Raw genomic sequence first — 19556 nt, forward strand, 5'->3', positions numbered from 1 at the left:
GTCGACGCTACCACCAAGAAAGCACAACAGCGCCTATACTTCCTCAGGAAACTAAGGAAATTCGGCATGTCCACATTGACTCTTACCAACTTTTACAGGTGCACCATAGAAAGCATCCTATCAGGCTGCATCACAGCCTGGTATGGCAACTGCTCTGAAGCAAGAAACTTCAGAGAGTCGTGAACACCGCCCAGTCCATCACACAAAACTGCCTCCCTTCCATTGACTCCATCTACACCTCTCGCTGCCTGGGGAAAGCGGGCAGTATAATCAAAGATCACTCCCACCCGGCTTACTCACTCTTCCAACTTCTTCCATCGGGCAGGAGATACAGAAGTCTGAGAACACGCATGAACACTCAAAAACAGCTTCTTCCCCACTGTCACCAGACTCCTAAATGACCCTCTTATGGACTGAATTCATTAACACTACACCCTGTATGCTTCATCCGATGCCAGTGCTTTTGTAGTTACATTGTATATGTTGTGTTGCCCTATTATGTATTTTCTTTTATTCCCTTTTCTTCCCATGTACTTAATGATCTGTTGAGCTGCTCGCAGAAAAATACTTTTCACTGTACCTCGGTACAGTGACAATAAACAAATCCAATCCTATCCAAAGGACTACAAATAGGTTAAGAGACTGGGCAAAAAACTGACAGATGGAGCACAACTTGGGAAAATGTGAATTGTCCACTTTGTCAGGAAGTATTAATAAAACAACATTATTTAAATGGAGAGAGATTGCAGAACTCTGAAGTACAGAGGGATCGGGGTGCCCAATCCCAAGTTAGTCTGCAGGTACAGCAAGTGATTGGGAAGGTCCATGGAATATTATTGTTTATTGCAAAGGAAATCTAATATAAATGTAGGGATGTTTTGCTGCAGTTGTATAGTCATAGAGGTTTACAGCATGAAAACAGGCCCTCCGGCCCAACTTGTCCATGCCACCCAGTTTTTACCACTAAGCTCGTCCCAATTGCCTACATTTGGCCCATACCCCACTATACCAGCATTCCCACATAACTGTCTAAATGCTTGTACCCACCTCTACTACTGCCTCTGGCAGCTCGTTCCAGATACTCGCCACCCTCTGTGTGAAAAGAATTTCCCCTCTGGTCTCTTTTATATCTCTCTCCTCTCACCTTAAACCTATGCCCTCTAGTTTTAGACACCCCTACCTTTGGGAAAAGATGTTGACTATCTACCTCATCTATGCCCCTCATTATTTTACAGACCTCTATAAGATCACGCCTAAGCCCCCTATGCTCCAGGGCAATAAGTCCTGGTCGCATCCGAGTAAATCTCTTCTGCACTCTTTCTAGTTTAATAATATCCTTTCTATAATAGCACCAGAACTGTACACAGTACTCCAAGTGTGGTCTTATTAATGTCTTGGACAACTTCAGCAAGACGTTCCAACTCCTGTATTCAATGTTCTGACCAATGAAATCAAGTATGCCAAATACCTTCTTCTTCACCCTGTCCACCTGTGACTCCACTTTCAAGGAGCTATGAATCGGTACTCCTCGATCTCTTTGTTCTATAACTCTCCCCAACTCCCTAACATTCACTGAGTAGGTTCTGCCCTGATTCAATCTACCAAAATGCATCACACTCACATTTATCTAAACTGGTACTAACAACATAGGCAGGATGGGGCATGAGGTCCTGCAGCAGGAGTTCAGGCAGCTAGGCAGAAAGTTAAAAGACAGGACCTCTAGGGTTGTAATCTCACGATTACCCCCTGTGCCACGTGCCAGTGAGGCTAGAAATAGGAAGATAGAGCAGCAAAACATGTGGCTAAACAGCTGGTGTAGGAGGGAGGGTTTCCGTTATCTGGACCACTGGGAGCTCTTCTGGGGCAGGTGTGACCTATATAAGGACGGGTTGTATCTAAACCGGAGAGGCATAAATATCCTGACGGCGAGGTTTGCTAGTGTCACACGGGAGGGTTTAAACTAGTATGGCAGGGGGGTGGGCACAGCAGCAAAAGGTCAGAAAGTGAGAGCATTGAGGGAGAACTAGGGAATAGGGACAGTGTGGCTCTGAGGCAGAGCAGACAGGGAGATGTTGCTGAACACAGTGGGTCTGGTGGCCTGAAGTGCATTTGTTTTAATGAAGAAGTATTACGGGTAAGGCAGATGAACTTAGAGCTTGGATTAGTACTTGGAACTATGATGTTGTTGCCATTTCAGAGACCTCGTTGAGGGAAGGGCAGGATTGGCAGCTAAACGTTCCAGGATTTAGATGTTTCAGGCAGGATAGAGGGGGATGTAAAAGGGGTGGCGGAGTTGTGCTACTGGTTAGGGAGGATATCACAGCTGTACAAGGGGAGGACACCTCAGAGAGCAGTGAGGCTATATGGGTAGAGATCAGGAATAAGAAGGGTGCAGTCACAATGTTGGGGGTTTACTACAGGCCTCCCAACAGCCAGCGGGAGATAGAGGAGCAGATAGGTAGACAGATTTTGGAAAAGAGTAAAAACAACAGGGTTGTGGTGATGGGAGACTTCAACTTCCCCAATATTCACTGGGACTCACTTAGTGCCAGGGGCTTAGATGGGGCAGAGTTTGTAAGGAGCACCCAGGAGGGCTTCTTAAAACAATATGTAGACAGTCCAACTAGGGAAGGGGTGGTACTGGACCTGGTATTGGGGAATGAGTCCGGCCAGGTGGTAGAAGTTTCAGTAGGGGAGCATTACGGGAACAGTGACCACAATTCAGTAAGTTTTAAAGTGCTGGTGGACAAGGGTAAGAGTGGTCCTAGGGTGAATGTGCTAAATTGGGGGAAGGCTAATTATAACAATATTAGGCGGGAACTGAAGAACATAGATTGGGGGCGGATGATTGAGGGCAAATCAACATCTGGCATGTGGGAGGCTTTCAAGTGTCAGTTGAAAGGAATTACAGTTAGGAAGAAGGATAAATACGCCAATTTTCGGGAACCTTGGATAACGAGAGATATTGTAGGCCTCGTCAAAAACAAAAAGGAGGCATTTGTCAGGGCTAAAGGGCTGGGAACAGACGAAGCCTGTGTGGAATATAAGGAAAGTAGGAAGGAACTTAAGCAAGGAGTCAGGACGGCTAGAAGGGATCACGAAAAGTCATTGGCAAATAGGGTTAAGGAAAATCCCAAGGCTTTTTACACGTATATAAAAAGCAAGATGGTAGCCAGGGAAAGGGTTGGCCCACTGAAGGATAGGCAAGGGAATCTAGAAGACCATAAGACATAGGAGCGGAAGTAAGGCCATTCGGCCCATCGAGTCCACTCCACCATTCAATCATGGCTGATTTCAACTCCATTTACCCGCTCTCTCTCCATAGCCCTTAATTCCTCGAGAAATCAAGAATTTATCAACTTCTGTCTTAAAGACACTCAACGCCCTGGCCTCCACCGCCCTCTGTGGCAATTAATTCCACAGACCCACCACTCTCTGGCTGAAGAAATTTCTCCTCATCTCTGTTCTAAAGTGACTCCCTTTTATTCTAAGGCTGTGCCCCCGGGTCCTAGTCTCCCCTGCTAATGGAAACAACGTCCCTACATCCACCCTATCTAAGCCATTCATTATCTTGTAAGTTTCTATTAGATCTCCCCTCAACCTCCTAAACTCCAATGAATATAATCCCAGGATCCTCAGACGTTCATCGTATGTTAGGCCTACTATTCCTGGGATCATCCATGTGAATCTCCGCTGGACCCGCTCCAGTGCCAGTATGTCCTTCCTGAGGTGTGGGGCCCAAAATTGCTCACAGTATTCTAAATGGGGCCGAACTAATGCTTTATAAAGCTTCAGAAGTACATCCCTGCTTTTATATTCCAAGCCTCTTGAGATGAATGACAACATTGCATTTGCTTTCTTGATTACGGACTCAACCTGCAAGTTTACCTTTAGAGAATCCTGGACTAGGACTCCCAAGTCCCTTTGCACTTCAGCATTATGAATTTTGTCACCGTTTAGAAAATACTCCATGCCTCTATTCTTTTTTCCAAAGTGCAAGACCTCGCACTTGCCCATGTTGAATTTCATCAGCCATTTCTTGGACCACTCTCCTAAACTGTCTCAATCTTTCTGCAGCCTCCCCACATCCTCCATACTACCTGCCCCATCACCTATCTTTGTATCATCGGCAAAATTAGCCAGAATGCCCCCAGTCCCGTCATCTAGATCGTTAATATATAAAGAGAACAGCTGTGGCCCCAACACTGAACCCTGCGGGACACCACTCGTCACCGGTTGCCATTCCGAAAAAGAACCTTTTATCCCAACTCTCTGCCTTCTGCCTGACAGCCAATCGTCAATCCATGTTAGTACCTTGCCTCGAATACCATGGGCCCTTATTTTACTCAGCAGTCTCCCGTGAGGCACCTTATCAAAGGCCTTTTGGAAGTCAAGATAGATAACATCCATTGGCTCTCCTTGGTCTAACCTATTTGTTATCTCTTCAAAGAACTCTAACAGGTTTGTCAGGCACGACCTCCCCTTACTAAATCCATGCTGACTTGTCCTAATCTGACCCTGCACTTCCAAGAATTTAGAAATCTCATCCTTAACAATGGATTCTAGAATCTTGCCAACAACCGAGGTTAGGCTAATTGGCCTATAATTTTCCATCTTTTTCCTTGTTCCCTTCTTGAACAGGGGGGTTACAACAGCGATTTTCCAATCCTCTGGGACTTTCCCTGACTCCAGTGACTTTTGAAAGATCATAACTAACGCCTCCACTATTTCTTCAGCTAGCTCCTTTAGAACTCTAGGATGTAGTCCATCTGGGCCCGGAGATTTATCAATTTTTAGACCTTTTAGTTTCTCTAGTACTTTCTCCTTTGTGATGGCTACCATATTTAACTCTGCCCCCTGACTCTCCGGAATTGTTGGGATATTACTCATGTATTCTACTGTGAAGACTGATGCAAAGTACCTATTTAGTTGCTCAGCTATTTCCTTGTCTCCCATCACAAAATTACCTGCATCATTTTGGAGCGGCCCAATGTCAACTTTTGCCTCCCGTTTGTTTTTAATGTATTTAAATAAACGTTTACTATCATTCCTAATGTTACTGGCTAGCCTACCTTCATATTTGATCCTCTCTTTCCTTATTTCTCTTTTTGTTATCCTCTGTTTGTTTTTGTAGCCTTCCCAACCTTCTGACTTCCCACTACTCTTTGCCACATTATAGGCTTTCTCTTTTGCTTTGATGCATTCCCTAACTTCCTTTGTCAGCCATGGCGGCCTAATCCCCCCTCTGATAACCTTTCTTTTCTTTGGGATGAACCTCTGTACTGTGTCCTCAATTACTACCAGAAACTCCTGCCATCGCTGTTCTACTGTCTTTCCCACTAGGCTCTGCTCCCAGTCGATTTTCGTCAGTTCCTCCCTCATGCCCCTGTAGTTACCTTTATTTAACTGTAACACCTTTACATCTGATTCTACCTTCTTTCTTTCAAATTGGAGATTGAATTCGACCTTATTATGATCACTGCCTCCTAAGTGCTCCCTTACTTTAAGATCTTTAATCAAGTCTGGCTCATTACATAACACTATGTCCAGAATGGCCTGCATCAGAGATTAGCGTGCACAATTAAAGCACATGGGATTAGGGGTAGTGTGTTGAGATAGGTAGAAAATTGGTTGGCAGACAGGAAACAAAGAGTAGGAATTAATGGGTCTTTTTCAAATTGGCAGGCAGTGACTAGTGGGGTACCGCAGGGATCGGTGCTCGGGCCCCAGATATTCACAAGATATATTAATGATTTACAAAATAAATTTAAAGTACCCAATTATTTTTTTCCAATTAAGGTGCAATTTAGCGTGGCCAATTCACTTACCCTGCACATCTTTGGGTTATGGGGGTGAGACTCACGCAGACATGGGGAGAACTTGTCTCCACACAGAGTGGCACGGATTGAACCCTAGTCCTCAGCTCTGTGAGGCAGCAGTGCTAACCACTGCACACCCAATATATTAACGATTTAGATGAGGGAACGACATGCAATATCTCCAAATTTGCAGATGCCAGCAAGTTGCGTGGGTGGGTGAGCTGTAAGGAGGATGTAGAGATCCTTCAGTGTGATTTGCACAAGTTGAGTGAGTGGGCAAATGAATGGCAGATACAGTATAATTTGGAGAAATGCGAGGTTATCCACTTTGGTAGCAAAAACAAGAAGGCAGACTATTAGCTGAATGGCCATAAATTAGGAGAGGGAATGTGCAACAAGACCTGGGTATCCTCGTACACCAGTCACTGAAGGTAAGCATGCAGCTACAGCAGTCGGTAAAGAAGGCAAATGATATGCTAGCCTTCATTGCGAGCGGATTAGAGTACATGAGCAGGGACATCTTGCTGCAATTATACAGGGCCGTGGTGAGGCCACATCTAGAATAGTGTGTGCAGTTTGTCTCCTTATCTGAGGAAGGATGTTCTTGCTCTAGAGGGAGTGCAGCGAAGGTTTACCAGACTGATTCCTGGGATGGTGGGACTGACATACGAGAGATTGAATCAGCTAGGATTGTATTCGCTGGAATTCAGAAGAATGGGGGATCTCATAGAAACCTATAATATTCCAACAGGACTTGACAGGGTAGATGCAGGAAAGGTATTCCCGATGGTGGGAGTATACAGAGATCGCAGTCTGAGGATACGGGGTAGACCATTTAGACAGAGATGAGTAATTTCTTCAACCAGAGAGTGGTGAGCCTGTGGAATTTGTTACCACAGGAAATAGTTGAGGCCAATACATTATTTGTTTTCAAGAAGCAGTTAGATATAGCACTTAGGGCGAAGGGGATCAAAGGATATGGAGAGGAAAGCGGGATTAGGCTATTGAGTTGGATGATAAGCCATGATCATAATGAATGGCAGAGCAGGCGCAAAGGGCCAAATGGTCTCTTCCTGCTCCTATTTTCCATGTTTCTATGTAATCCCTTCCCACACTAAGAGCAGGTGAATGACCTCGCCCCAGTGTGAACTCGCTGGTGTGTCTGCAGACTGGATAACTGTGTGAATCCATTCCCACAGAGGGAGCAGATAAATGGTTTCTCCCCAGTGTGAACTCGCTGGTGTGTCTGCAGGATGGATAACTGTGTGAATCCATTCCCACAGAGGGAGCAGGTAAATGGCTTCTCCCCAGTGTGAACTCGCTCGTGTTTCAGGAGGTTGGACGAATTAATAAATCCTTTCCCACACTGAGAGCAGGTGAACGGTCGCTCCCCAGAGTGAACTCGCTGGTGTGTCCGCAGGTTGGACGGATTACTGAATCCCTTCCCACACTGAGAGCAGGTGAATGGCCTCTCCTTGGTGTGAACTCGCTGGTGTGACAGCAGGGTGGATAACTGTGTGAATCCATTCCCACAGAGGGAGCAAGTGAACGGCTTCTCCCCAGTGTGAACTGGCTGGTGTCTCTGCAGGGTGGCTGAATCACTGAATCCTTTCCCACACTGAGAGCAGGTGAATGGCCTCTCCCCAGTGTGAACTCGCTGGTGTGTCTGGAGGGTGGATAACTGTGCGAATCCATTCCCACAGAAGGAGCAGGTGAATGGTTTCTCCCCAGTGTGAACTCGCTGGTGTCTCTGCAGGGTGGCTGAATCACTGAATGCCTTCCCACACTGAGAACAGGTGAATGGCCTCTCCCTAGTGTGAACTCGCTGGTGTGTCTGCAGGGTGGATAACCGAGTGAAACACTTCTCACAGTGAGAGCAGGTGAACGGCCTCTCTCCAGTGTGAATGCGACGATGAGTCTCCAGCTCAGATGGAAATCCGTATCCCTTCCCACAGTCCCCACATTGCCACGGTTTCTCCATGTTTTGGGTCTCCTCGTGTCGCTCGAGATTGGACAATCAGTGGAAGCCTTGTCTACACACCGAACATGTGCACTGTCTCTCCTGACTGTGAATGGTATGACATTTTTTCAGGCTGTGTAATAGTTGAAGCTCTTTCCACAGTCAGTTCATTAGAACTCTCTCACTTGGGTGTGTGTTGTGTGGGTCTCGGTGCTTTACCAGTCACACTGATGTTTCCACAGTCAGTTCACTGGAACACTCTCACTCGGGTGTGTGTTGTGTGGGTCTCGGTGCTTTTCCAGTCACACTGATGTTTCCACAGTCAGTTCACTGGAACACTCTCACTCGGGTGTGTTGTGTGGGTCTCGGTGCTTTTCCAGTCACACTGATGTTTCCACAGTCAGTTCACTGGAACACTCTCACTCGGGTGTGCTGTGTAGGTTTTGGTGCTTTTCCAGTCACACTGATGTTTCCACAGTCAGTTCACCGGAACACTCTCACTCGGGCGTGGGTTGTGTGGGTCTCGGTGCTTTTCCAGTCACACTCACGTTTAAAATCTTTTGAAGCTGACAGATCGGACAAACATTTCTCCTTCTCGCCGATGATATTCAGAGCCCGATGATATTCAGAGCCCGATGATATTCAGAGCCCGATGATATCCAGATCAGAAGGAATCGTTTGAGTTTGTCATGAGTTTGATGTGATGTTTGAGACTTCTGTCTGCAATTCCTCCTCTTCCAATATCCTTTAAAAAGAATTTATAAAAATTATCATTGTTGGTACAGGACAGAAATTCGGAGCAGACAATTCTGAGGGGCTGTTTCGCACAGGGCTAAATTGCTGGCTTTTAAAGCAGACCAAGACAGTCCAGCAGCACGGTTCAATTCCCGTAACAGCCTCCCCAAACAGGCGTTGGAATGTGGCGACTAGGGGCTTTTCACAGTAACTTAATTTGAAGCCTACTTGTGACAATAAGCGATTTTAAGACCATAAGACATAGGAGCGGAAGTAAGGCCATTCGGCCCATCGAGTCCACTCCGCCATTCAATCATGGCTGATTTCAACTCCATTTACCCGCTCTCTCTCCATAGCCCTTAATTCCTCGAGAAATCAAGAATTTATCAACTTCTGTCTTAAAGACACTCAACGTCCCGGCCTCCACCGCCCTCTGTGGCAATGAATTCCACAGACCCACCACTCTCTGGCTGAAGAAATTTCTCCTCATCTCTGTTCTAAAGTGACTCCCTTTTATTCTAAGGCTGTGCCCCCGGGTCCTAGTCTCCCCTGCTAATGGAAACAACTTCCCTACGTCCACCCGATCTAAGCCATTCATTATCTTGTAAGTTTCTATTAGATCTCCCCTCAACCTCCTAAACTCCAATGAATATAATCCCAGGATCCTCAGACGTTCATCGTATGTTAGGCCTACCATTCCTGGGATCATCCGTGTGAATCTCCGCTGGACCTGCTCCAGTGCCAGTATGTCCTTCCTGAGGTGTGGGGCCCAAAATTGCTCACAGTATTCTAAATGGGGCCTAACTAATGCTTTATAAAGCTTCAGAAGTACATCCCTGCTTTTATATTCCAAGCCTCTTGAGATGAATGACAACATTGCATTTGCTTTCTTAACTACGGACTCAACCTGCAAGTTTACCTTTAGAGAGTCCTGGACTAGGACTCCCAAGTCCCTTTGCACTTCAGCATTATGAATTTTGTCACCGTTTAGAAAATACTCCATGCCTCTATTCTTTTTTCCAAAGTGCAAGACCTCGCACTTGCCCACGTTGAATTTCATCAGCCATTTCTTGGACCACTCTCCTAAACTGTCTAAATCTTTCTGCAGCCTCCCCACCTCCTCCATACTACCTGCCCCTCCACCTATCTTTGTATCATCGGCAAACTTAGCCAGAATGCCCCCAGTCCCTTCATCTAGATCGTTAATATATAAAGAGATCAGCTGTGGCCCCAACACTGAACCCTGCGGGACACCACTCGTCCCCGGTTGCCATTCCGAAAAAGAACCTTTTATCCCAACTCTCTGCCTTCTGCCTGACAGCCAATCGTCAATCCATGTTAGTACCTTGCCTCGAATACCATGGGCCCTTATTTTACTCAGCAGTCTCCCGTGAGGCACCTTATCAAAGGCCTTTTGGAAGTCAAGATAGATAACATCCATTGGCTCTCCTTGGTCTAACCTATTTGTTATCTCTTCAAAGAAATTCGGAGCAATTTTCATTTTCATTTCATTTTTTTTTCATATCTAGTTTCTATGGAACATTATTTCCTCTCTTTTGTTCGAGCTTCTTGGTTAGAACATACAGTGCAGAAGGAGGCCATCTGGCCCATAGAGTCTGCACCGACCCACTTAAGCCCTCACTTCCCCCTATCTCCATAACTCAATAACCCCTCCTACCCCTTTTGGACACTAAGGGAAATTTAGCATGGCCAATCCACCTAACCTGCACGTCTTTGGACTGTGGGAGGAAACCGGAGCATCCGGAGGAAACCCACGCACACACGGGGAGAAGGTGCAGACTCCGCGCAGACAGTGACCCAGCGGGGAATCGAATCTGGGACACTGGCATTGTGAAGCCACAATGCTATCCACTTGTGTTACCGTGCTGCCCGTTGCTGTGGAATAAAGGAGGCAAGAGCTCTGCTTCTCCACAAACACCTTTATTTCTTTGATCCCACTTCACACACAAATCTCCATGAACAAATAGTGCCACCTGTAACCACTTTATGTATCAGTGGCTTCTATTGGATAATTGACATCAAATTAGTATTTAATTGGAAAGTCCATTCCGAACATCTTGTTCTCCAGAGTCTGTAAATCTCCATCCCACACTCTCCCTCCATTCTCACTCTGCTGTATCTAATATTCACCCTCCCAATTCTCCTGAAGGTGCTGATTCATGTTGATTGACAGATCCAAGCTCAGCTCACTGCTTCCTGACCAGGACACAGAGATTAGAATAGGAGCAAGAGTAGGCCATTCGGCCCACCGAGTCTGCTCAAATATTCAATGAGATCCTTGGCTGATCGATCTCAGCACCATTTTCCCCACACAATCCACATATCCCTCGATATCTTCAATATCTAGAAACCTGTCAATATTTGTCTTGAACATACCTGATGACTGAGGCTCCACATTCCTCTGGGGTAGAGAATTCCAAAGCTTCACCACATCCTCGAGTGAAGAAATCCCTCATCTCAGCTTTCTCTCTATTTTCCTACCTGTTCCCCATAACCCTTAACTCCATTGTCAATAAAATATCTGTCAGACTTGTGCTTCAATATATTCACTGACCCCCAGATACAACTGGTCCCTGTGGAAGAGAAATCCAAAGACTAACAACGCTCTGAGGGAAGAGATGATTGGAAATCTATAACGTAACTACAGTCTTATATTACAAGGCGAGAAATAATAATACGTTTACTTTATTACAGAACGGTAAATAATATATCTAATCTGTACCATGTAACAACACGAGACATATCTCTGTCCATTATTAATTTACTGCCCCCAGAAATGTCAGCCATCTCCTGGGGAACCCACCCCTTTAATTGTGAACATTAGGAAAGAGACAATCGGGCAGCACGGTGGTGCTGTGGTTAGCATTGGTGCCTCATGGCGCCGAGGTCCCAGGCTCGATCCCGGCTCTGGGTCACTGTCCGTGTGGAGTTGGCACATTCTCCCTTGTTTGCGTGGGTTTCACCCCCACAACCCAAAAGTGCAGGGTAGGTGGATTGGCCACGCTAAATTTATTTATTTTTAAAAAAATATATTTTATTGAAATTTTTTTTCCCTGAGCAACATTTTTCCCGCTTACAAAACAAGCGAAACGATAACAGTAACAAAACAGAAATTTTAAAACTTTTTAACAATAATAATAATAATAATAATATACAAGTAACAAAACCTCGTACTCTATTGACCTATACTCAACTGCCTCCCCGCCCCCCCCTCCCCCTGGGTTGCTGCTGCTGGGCATCCGTCTTCCCTCTAACGTTCCCCTAGGTAGTCGAGAAATGGCTGCCACCGCCTGGTGAACCCTTGAGCCGATCCTCTCAGGGCAAACTTTATCTGCTCCAGTTTAATAAACCCTGCCATATCGTTTACCCAGGCCTCCAGTCCAGGGGGTTTTGCCTCCTTCCACATGAGTAGGATCCTGCGCCGGGCTACGAGGGACGCAAAGGCCACGACATCGGCCTCTTTCGCCTCCTGCACTCCCGGCTCTTCCGCAACTCCAAATAGAGCTAACCCCCAGCCTGGTTTGACCCGGGCCTTCACCACCTGCGAAATCACTCCCGTCACTCCCTTCCAATACCCTTCCAGTGCCGGGCACGCCCAAAACATGTGTGTGTGGTTTGCCGGGCTCCCGCCACACCTCCCACATTTGTCCTCCACTCCAAAGAACCTGCTCAATCTTGCCCCCGTTATGTGTGCTTTATGTAGCACCTTAAATTGAATCAGGCTAAGCCTGGCGCATGAGGAAGAGGAATTTACCCTGCTTAGGGCATCAGCCCACCTATCCTCCTCTATCTCCTCCCCTAATTCTTCTTCCCACTTTCTTTTTAGTTCGCCCACCGACTCCTCCCCATCTTCCCTCATCTCACTATAAATCTCTGACACCTTGCCCTCTCCGACCCACACCCCTGAAAGCACCCTGTCCTGTATCCCGTGTCGGGAGCCGCGGAAATTCCCTCACCTGTTGTCTAGTAAACGCCCTCACCTGCATATATCTCAAGAAATTCCCCCGGGGTAACTTATACTTTTCCTCCAGTGCTCCCAAAAGTCCCATCTATGAATAAATCTCCCACCTTCCTAATTCCCAACTGGTACCAGCTTTGAAATCCTCCATCCATTCTCCCTGGGACGAACCTATGGTTGTTCCTGATAGGGGACCCCACCAGGGCTCCCCGCACCCCTCTCTGTCGCCTCCACTGTCCCCATATGTTCAGTGTTGCCGCCACCACCGGGTTTGTGGTGTACTTTTTCGGTGAGAACGGTAGCGGCGCCGTCACCAGCGCCTCTAGACTCGTCCCTTTACAGGACCTTCTCTCCAGCCTTTTCCACGCCGCTCCCTCACCCTCCATCATCCATCTACGTATCATTGCCACATTGGCGGCCCAATAATAATCTCCCAAGTTCGGTAGTGCCAGTCCTCCTCTGTCCCTACTGTGCTGAAGGAACCCCCTCCTTACTCTCGGAACTTTCCCTGCCCACACAAAGCTCGTAATGCTCCTATCTATTTTATTAAAAAAGGTCCTGGTGATTAAAATAGGGAGACATTGAAATACAAATAAGAACCTCGGGAGGACCATCATCTTAATTGCTTGCACCCTGCCCGCCAGCGATAAAGGCTGCATGTCCCACCTCTTAAAGTCCTCCTCCATTTGTTCTACCAGCCGTGTCTGATTAAGTCTGTGCAAGGTTCCCTTGCTCCTAGCGATCTGAATCCCCAAGTATCGGAAGTTTCTTTCCACTTTCCTTAGCGGTAAGCCTTCTATCTCTCTACTCTGGTCCCCTGGGTGTATCACATATAATTCACTCTTTCCCATGTTTAACCTATACCCCGAAAATTCCCCGAACCTCCTCAAGATTCGCATAACCTCTATCATCCCCCCCGCTGGGTCCGACACGTATGGCAATAGGTCATCCGCATATAACGAGACTCGGTGTTCTTCTCCCCCTCTAGTCACCCCTCTCCATTTCCTGGAGTCTCTCAGCGCCATGGCCAGAGGTTCAATTGCCAGCGCAAACAACAATGGAGACAGTGGGCATCCCTGTCTTGTTCTCCTATATAATCGGAAATACTCCGATCTATGTCGACCTCTAACTACGCTTGCCGTCGGTGCACCATAAAGTAATGTAACCCAGCGAATAAATCCGTTCCCAAACCCAAACCTCCTTAACACTTCCCATAAATACTCCCACTCCACCCTATCAAATGCCTTCTCTGCATCCATTGCCGCCACTATCTCTGCCTCCCCTTCCACTGAGGGCATCATTATCACCCCTAATAGCCGTCGCACGTTGACATTCAATTGTCTCCCTTTTACGAACCCTGTCTGGTCTTCGTGCACCACCCCTGGGACACAGTCCTCTATACTCGATGCCAGCACCTTTGCTAGCAGTTTGGTGTCCACGTTCAATCGTGAAATAGGTCTATAGGACCCACACTGCATCGGATCTTTGTCTCTCTTCAAAATTAGCGATATCGTCGCCTCCGACATTGTCGGGGGTAGTGTCCCCCCTTCCCTGGCCTCATTGAACGTCCTCACCATCAACGGGGCCAACAAGTCCACATATTTTCTGTAGAATTCCACCGGGAACCCGTCCGGCCCCGGGGCCTTCCCTGCTTGCATGCTTCCCAGTCCCTTAATAACCTCGTCCACCTCAATCAGCACCCCGAGGCCTGCCACCGCCTGCTCCTCCACTTTCGGGAACCTCAACTGGTCCAGGAACTGCCGCATCCCCTCCTCTCCCTCTGGGGGCTGAGACCTATACAGTTCTTCATAAAAGGTCTTAAACACCTCATTTATCTTTCCTGCCCTTCGCACAGTGTCTCCCCTTTCATCCCTAATTCCTCCTATCTCCCTCGCTGCTGCCCTCTTTCGCAGTTGGTGCGCCAACAGGCGACTAGCCTTTACCCCATATTCATACCTCCTCCCCTGTGCCTTCCTCCACAGTACCTCCGCCTTTCTGGTGGTCAGAAGGTCAAACTCGGTCTGGAGTCGTCTCCTCTCCCTGTACAGCTCCTCCTCCGGGGTCTCTGCAAATTCCCTGTCCACCCTTAAAATCTCCCCCAGTAATCTATCCCTTTCCTTGGCCTCTGTTTTGCTTTTGTGGGCCCCAATAGAAATCAGCTCTCCTCTGACCACCGCTTTTAGTGCTTCCCAGACCACTCCCACAGGGACCTCGCCGTCGTCATTGACCTCCAGGTATCTCTCGATACACCCCCTCATTCCTGCACACACTCCCTCATCCGCCATCAGTCCCACATCTAATCGCCAGAGTATTCTCTGCTCCCTATCCTCTCCTACTTCCAGGTCCACCCAATGTGGGGCATGATCCGAAACCGCTATGGCTGAGTATTCAGCTTCTTCCACCCTAGAGATCAACCACCTTCCTAAAACAAAAAAAATCTATTCGGGAGTACACTTTATGGACGTGGGAGAAGAAGGAATACTCCCTAGCCCTGGGTCTAAGAAATCGCCATGGATCCACTCCCCCCATTTGGTCCATAAACCCCTGAAGTACCTTGGCCGCTGCCGGCCTTCTTCCAGTCCTTGAGCTGGATCTATCTAGCCCCGGGTCCAGCACCGTATTGAAGTCCCCTCCTAAAATCAAATTTCCTGCCTCCAGGTCCGGAATACGCCCCAGCATCCGTCTCATGAACCCCGCATCGTCCCAATTTGGGGCATACACATTAACCAACACAACCTCCATTCCCTCCAGCCTACCACTCACCATTACATATCTACCTCCACTATCTGCTACGATGTTCTTTGCTTCAAATGCTACCCGTTTCCCCACCAAAATGGCCACCCCTCTGTTCTTTGCGTCAAGTCCTGAGTGGAACACCTGTCCCACCCATCCTTTCCTTAGCCTAACTTGGTCCGCCACCTTTAGGTGCGTCTCTTGGAGCATAACCACGTCTGCCCTTAGTCCTTTCAAATGCGCGAGCACTCGGGCCCTTTTTATCGGTCCATTCAGGACTCTCACGTTCCACGTGATCAGCCTCACTGGGGGGCTACCTGCCCCCCTCCCGTGTCGACTAGCCATTACCTTCTCTAGGCCAGTCCCATATCCTGCCTCTGCGCTCCCGCTCGCTCCCCCAGCGTCGCATTCCGCCCCCGACCACCCTCTCTTTAGCCATTTCCTTTTGGATTTCCGCAGCAGCAACCCAGTTGTCCCCTCCCCCCCCCCCTGCTAGATCCCCCCCCCCCCCTGCTAGATCCCTATCTAGCTTGATTGCTCCCCCCATATCACTTTCGTATGTCAGCTGACTTCAACTGACCCCGGCTACTCCTGCTCGCTCCTCGGCCCCCCCGGTGTGAGGGAACTCCCATCCGCCTTGCGCCTGTTTTCCCGCCTTATTCTTTCTGGCACGGGAACATCCCTTTACCTGACCCGCCTCTTATGGCGCAGCTCCCTTTCCCCTCCCCCTCTCCTTCCCCATTCTCTGACTATGTCCCGCCTCTCCCCTCACCGGCGCCCACATTTCCCCAGTGACCTCCCCCTTCCCTGTTTACTTCTCGATTAACTTTCACCATCCCATTAACAAAAACAATAATAACAACAATAACAGTTCCCTGCAGCATCAGTCCCTCAGTTCCGGTCCAGTTTCTCTTCATTGATGAAGGACCATGCTTCCTCCGCCGTCTCGAAATAATAGTGTCTCTCCTGATGCGTGACCCATAGTCTTGCCGGCTGCAGCATCCCAAACTTCACCTTCCTTTTGTGCAAAACCTCTTTGGCTCGGTTGAAGCTCGCCCTCCTTCTCGCCACCTCCGCCCTCCAATCCTGGTAGATCCTTACCACCGCAATCTCCCATCTGCTACTCCGCACCTTTTTAGCCCATCTCAGGACCTCTTCTCTGTCTTTAAGGCGGTAGAATCGCACGATTATCGCCCTCGGTGGTTCTCCCGCTTTTGGTCTTCTCGCCGGGATCCGATTTGCCCACTCCACCTCCATGGGGCCCGCAGGGGCCTCAGCACCCATCAGTGAGCTCAGCATCTTACTTGCGTACGCTCCACAGTCCACTCCTTCCACACCCTCCGGGAGACCTAGTATCCTAAGGTTCTTCCTTCGCGCTCCATTTTCAAGGGCCTCAATCCTATCAGCACACTTTTTATGAAGTGCCTCGTGCGTCTGAGTCTTGACCGCCAGGCCCAGGACCTCGTCCTCAATACCTGATACCTTCTGCTCCACCACGCGAAGTTCAGTCTCCTGGGTCTTTAAAGTCTCCTTAAGACCCTCAATTGCCTGTAACAACGGGGTCATTACCTCCTTCTTCAGCAGGTCCACGCACCGTCTCACCACCTCGTCCTGCTCAGGCCCCCATGTCACCTGTGGTTTCTCCGCCGCCATTTTGTTCCACTCCCTGACCTTCTGGCTGCAGATTCTTCGGGCTGCAGCCGCCGCCGCCGGTTTTTCCCTCCGTCGTTCGGGGGGGGACTCCCTTCCCTCGCGCCTCGCACCGGGTTTTACGGCCGTCCAAGTCCCCATTGGGGCTCTTAAAAGAGCCCGAAGTTCCGTCGGAGCTGGAGCCGCCGAAATGTGCGTCTAGCTCATCCCTGCCGCAACCGGAAGTCTGGCCACGCTAAATTGCCCACTAATTGTAAAAAATGAATTGGGTACTCTAAATTTATATTTTAAAAAAAGAAAAGGGACAATCCTTTTTTCAAATAAATTTCGAGTGACCAATTATTTTTTTCCAATTAATGTGCAATTTAGCATGGCCAATCCACCTACCCTGCACATGTTTGGGTTGTGGATGTGAGACGTACGCAAACACGGGAAGAATGTGCAAACTCCACACGGACAGTGACCCAGGGCTGGGATCGAACACGGGTCCTTGGCAGCGTGAGGCAGCAGTGCTAACCATGGTGCGAGCAGAGACCATTCTTTTCGTCAGACAAATAAATGCGTCAACCTGTTAAGGCGATGGGTGGGAGGAGTTGGAAACACTTTGTGGAGCCGCGAACCTACATGAAAATATTTTTTCCCCAATTAATGTGGTTCAAGTTTCGGCTCAAATCATCAATGAGGACTCTGATCTCTGGCAAGGAAGGAAACCCTGACAGGTGGGCAGGGAGGATTCACAAACACCCGCTGGAGGCCCCAAACCCCCATAAGACCCATTGATTTTATTGTCAGTCTGCAGACAGGAGCTGGTGAACTGAACCCAGGCAGAGGAGAGGGAGGGAGAAAACTGGGAGTGGAGGAAAGAAATGATGCAGATGGTGAGATGGGTTTGGATTTCAGCCCAGGGAGGAGGGAGAGTGTGTGGGACGGGGAAAAATGTTCCAGAGAAACTAGAATTATCTGTTCAGAATTTCTTTCCTGGATTGACAGTGATGGCATTCGGTTATTTTTAATTTTAAAAAAAATTAGCGAGGCCAATTCACCGACCCTTCACATCTTTTTGGATTGTGGCAGTGAGTCCCACACAGACACAGGGAGAATGTGCAAACTCCTTACGGACAGTGACACAGGGCTGGGATCAAACCCGGATCCTTGGCTAACGACTGAGCCACAGTGCCTGCCCCTAGTGATTACTTTTATAAACTTCTTTTTCAGGATATTACAAGGGGAGGATTTACAGATGGAAACACAAATCAAACTTCACATCAAGATTTAACAGAGTCACTCCATTCATCAGGACCTGAATATCATTGGCCTGTGAATGTGGAAGAAGAAATGTTTGTCTGTTCTGTCTGTAGGAAAAGATTTTCTTATGAAAAAAATAAATTTAGAGTACCCAATTTATTTTTCCAATTAAGGGGCAATTTTAGCGTGGCCAATCCACCTACCCTGAACATCTTTGGGTTGTGGAGGTGAGACCCACGCAGATACGGGAAGAATGTGCAAACTCCACACAGACAGTGACCAGGGGCCAGCATCGATACCACATCCTCAGCGTCATAGGCAACAGTGCTAACCACTGCACCACCGTGCCGCCCCTAGGGTTGTGTTTTTCTGACATGGGTCTCCGTGTGGCTGAACAGAGCCACACATGGGATCAGACATCTGTTGAGTTTGTGGGATCCATGGAGCAGAATTTGCTTGTTTCTTTCCTTCTCTGTTGCTACACTGATCAGCAATTAGATATTTGGGTCTGTGAAAACCGGGGCAATGGGAGGTCAAGTACCAAGACAAAGGGTAATGCAGTTTGCTGGCCAGGTTGTCTCCATTCTGAGCAATTCCCAATAATTGAAAATATTGCCCCCAACAAACATGGCGGCCGCACATGCGCTCTACTGCTCATTGTCCCGAGTAAAGATGGCGGTCGAAATTCCGAACCGATCACCAGACCCTCTCGTTCCCGCTCCGTGAAATGCGATAACTAGGTTTTTCCGGGTATGGGCTTGCACAACATGTTTAAAAAACTTTTACACCCACCAGCCACACCTATCGCTCCCTGCGTTGCACAATATTCCTCTTATCCTTTGTGGATCCGAAATAAAATCATCTCTCCATCGCCATTACCCGCACTGCGCATGCTTCATTCGAAGTCCCACCCACCCTCATTCACTCCGAATGGTTGGAGGACCATCCGCTCCCGCTCGGTCCTCCAGTCCCGCCCCCTTTTCCTATTGAGCCGGAGCTGCCGTCAATCACTGCCCATTGTGATGTGGGCATGCGCAGTGCGGCTCATGTCCAGAGACAGAGCGGGCTCGCTCCGTACGCACGCGCCCAGTCCCACACTTCGTCCACCCGGGCCTGTGTCAGGGAAAAGCCCAAGCAGCTTTCACCAGTTCAGCTTCGGAATCGGGGGTTGGACGGGGTTTTTATGAAGCCGCCCGACACATGCGCCAGCTCCATCCCTCCCTCATGACATACCCGGCGGTATCAGATCGACTGAGAATTTCCAAACAACCGGAGCTACTCCAGGCACTGCGCATACGGTCGTCATGTCCGGGGAGTGATTGACGGCAGCTCCGGGCCAATTGCAATAGGAGGCGGGAGTGGAGGACCCAACGGGAACGGCTGGTCCTCCAAACAATCGGAGGGAATGGGGGGCGGGGCTGAGAGCGGATCTCCC

At 48.5% G+C, this 19556-nt stretch overlaps 1 long non-coding RNA gene across 1 annotated transcript in view; it reads right to left on the reverse strand.

The window, feature by feature from the left end:
- Positions 1 to 19006, reverse strand: part of LOC140419044 (uncharacterized) — a 37116-nt gene extending 18110 nt beyond the window's left edge. The window contains exons 1-2 of the long non-coding RNA XR_011945501.1: positions 18914 to 19006; positions 8328 to 8524 (exon numbers count right to left, since the gene is read on the reverse strand). This is a non-coding gene — a long non-coding RNA (uncharacterized lncRNA). The remainder of the gene's footprint in view (positions 1 to 8327; positions 8525 to 18913) is intronic.
- Between the last annotated feature and the right edge of the window lie 550 nt (positions 19007 to 19556).

The sequence above is a fragment of the Scyliorhinus torazame genome, chromosome 5, assembly GCF_047496885.1.
Source record: "Scyliorhinus torazame isolate Kashiwa2021f chromosome 5, sScyTor2.1, whole genome shotgun sequence".
NCBI classification, from domain to species: Eukaryota; Metazoa; Chordata; class Chondrichthyes; order Carcharhiniformes; family Scyliorhinidae; genus Scyliorhinus; species Scyliorhinus torazame.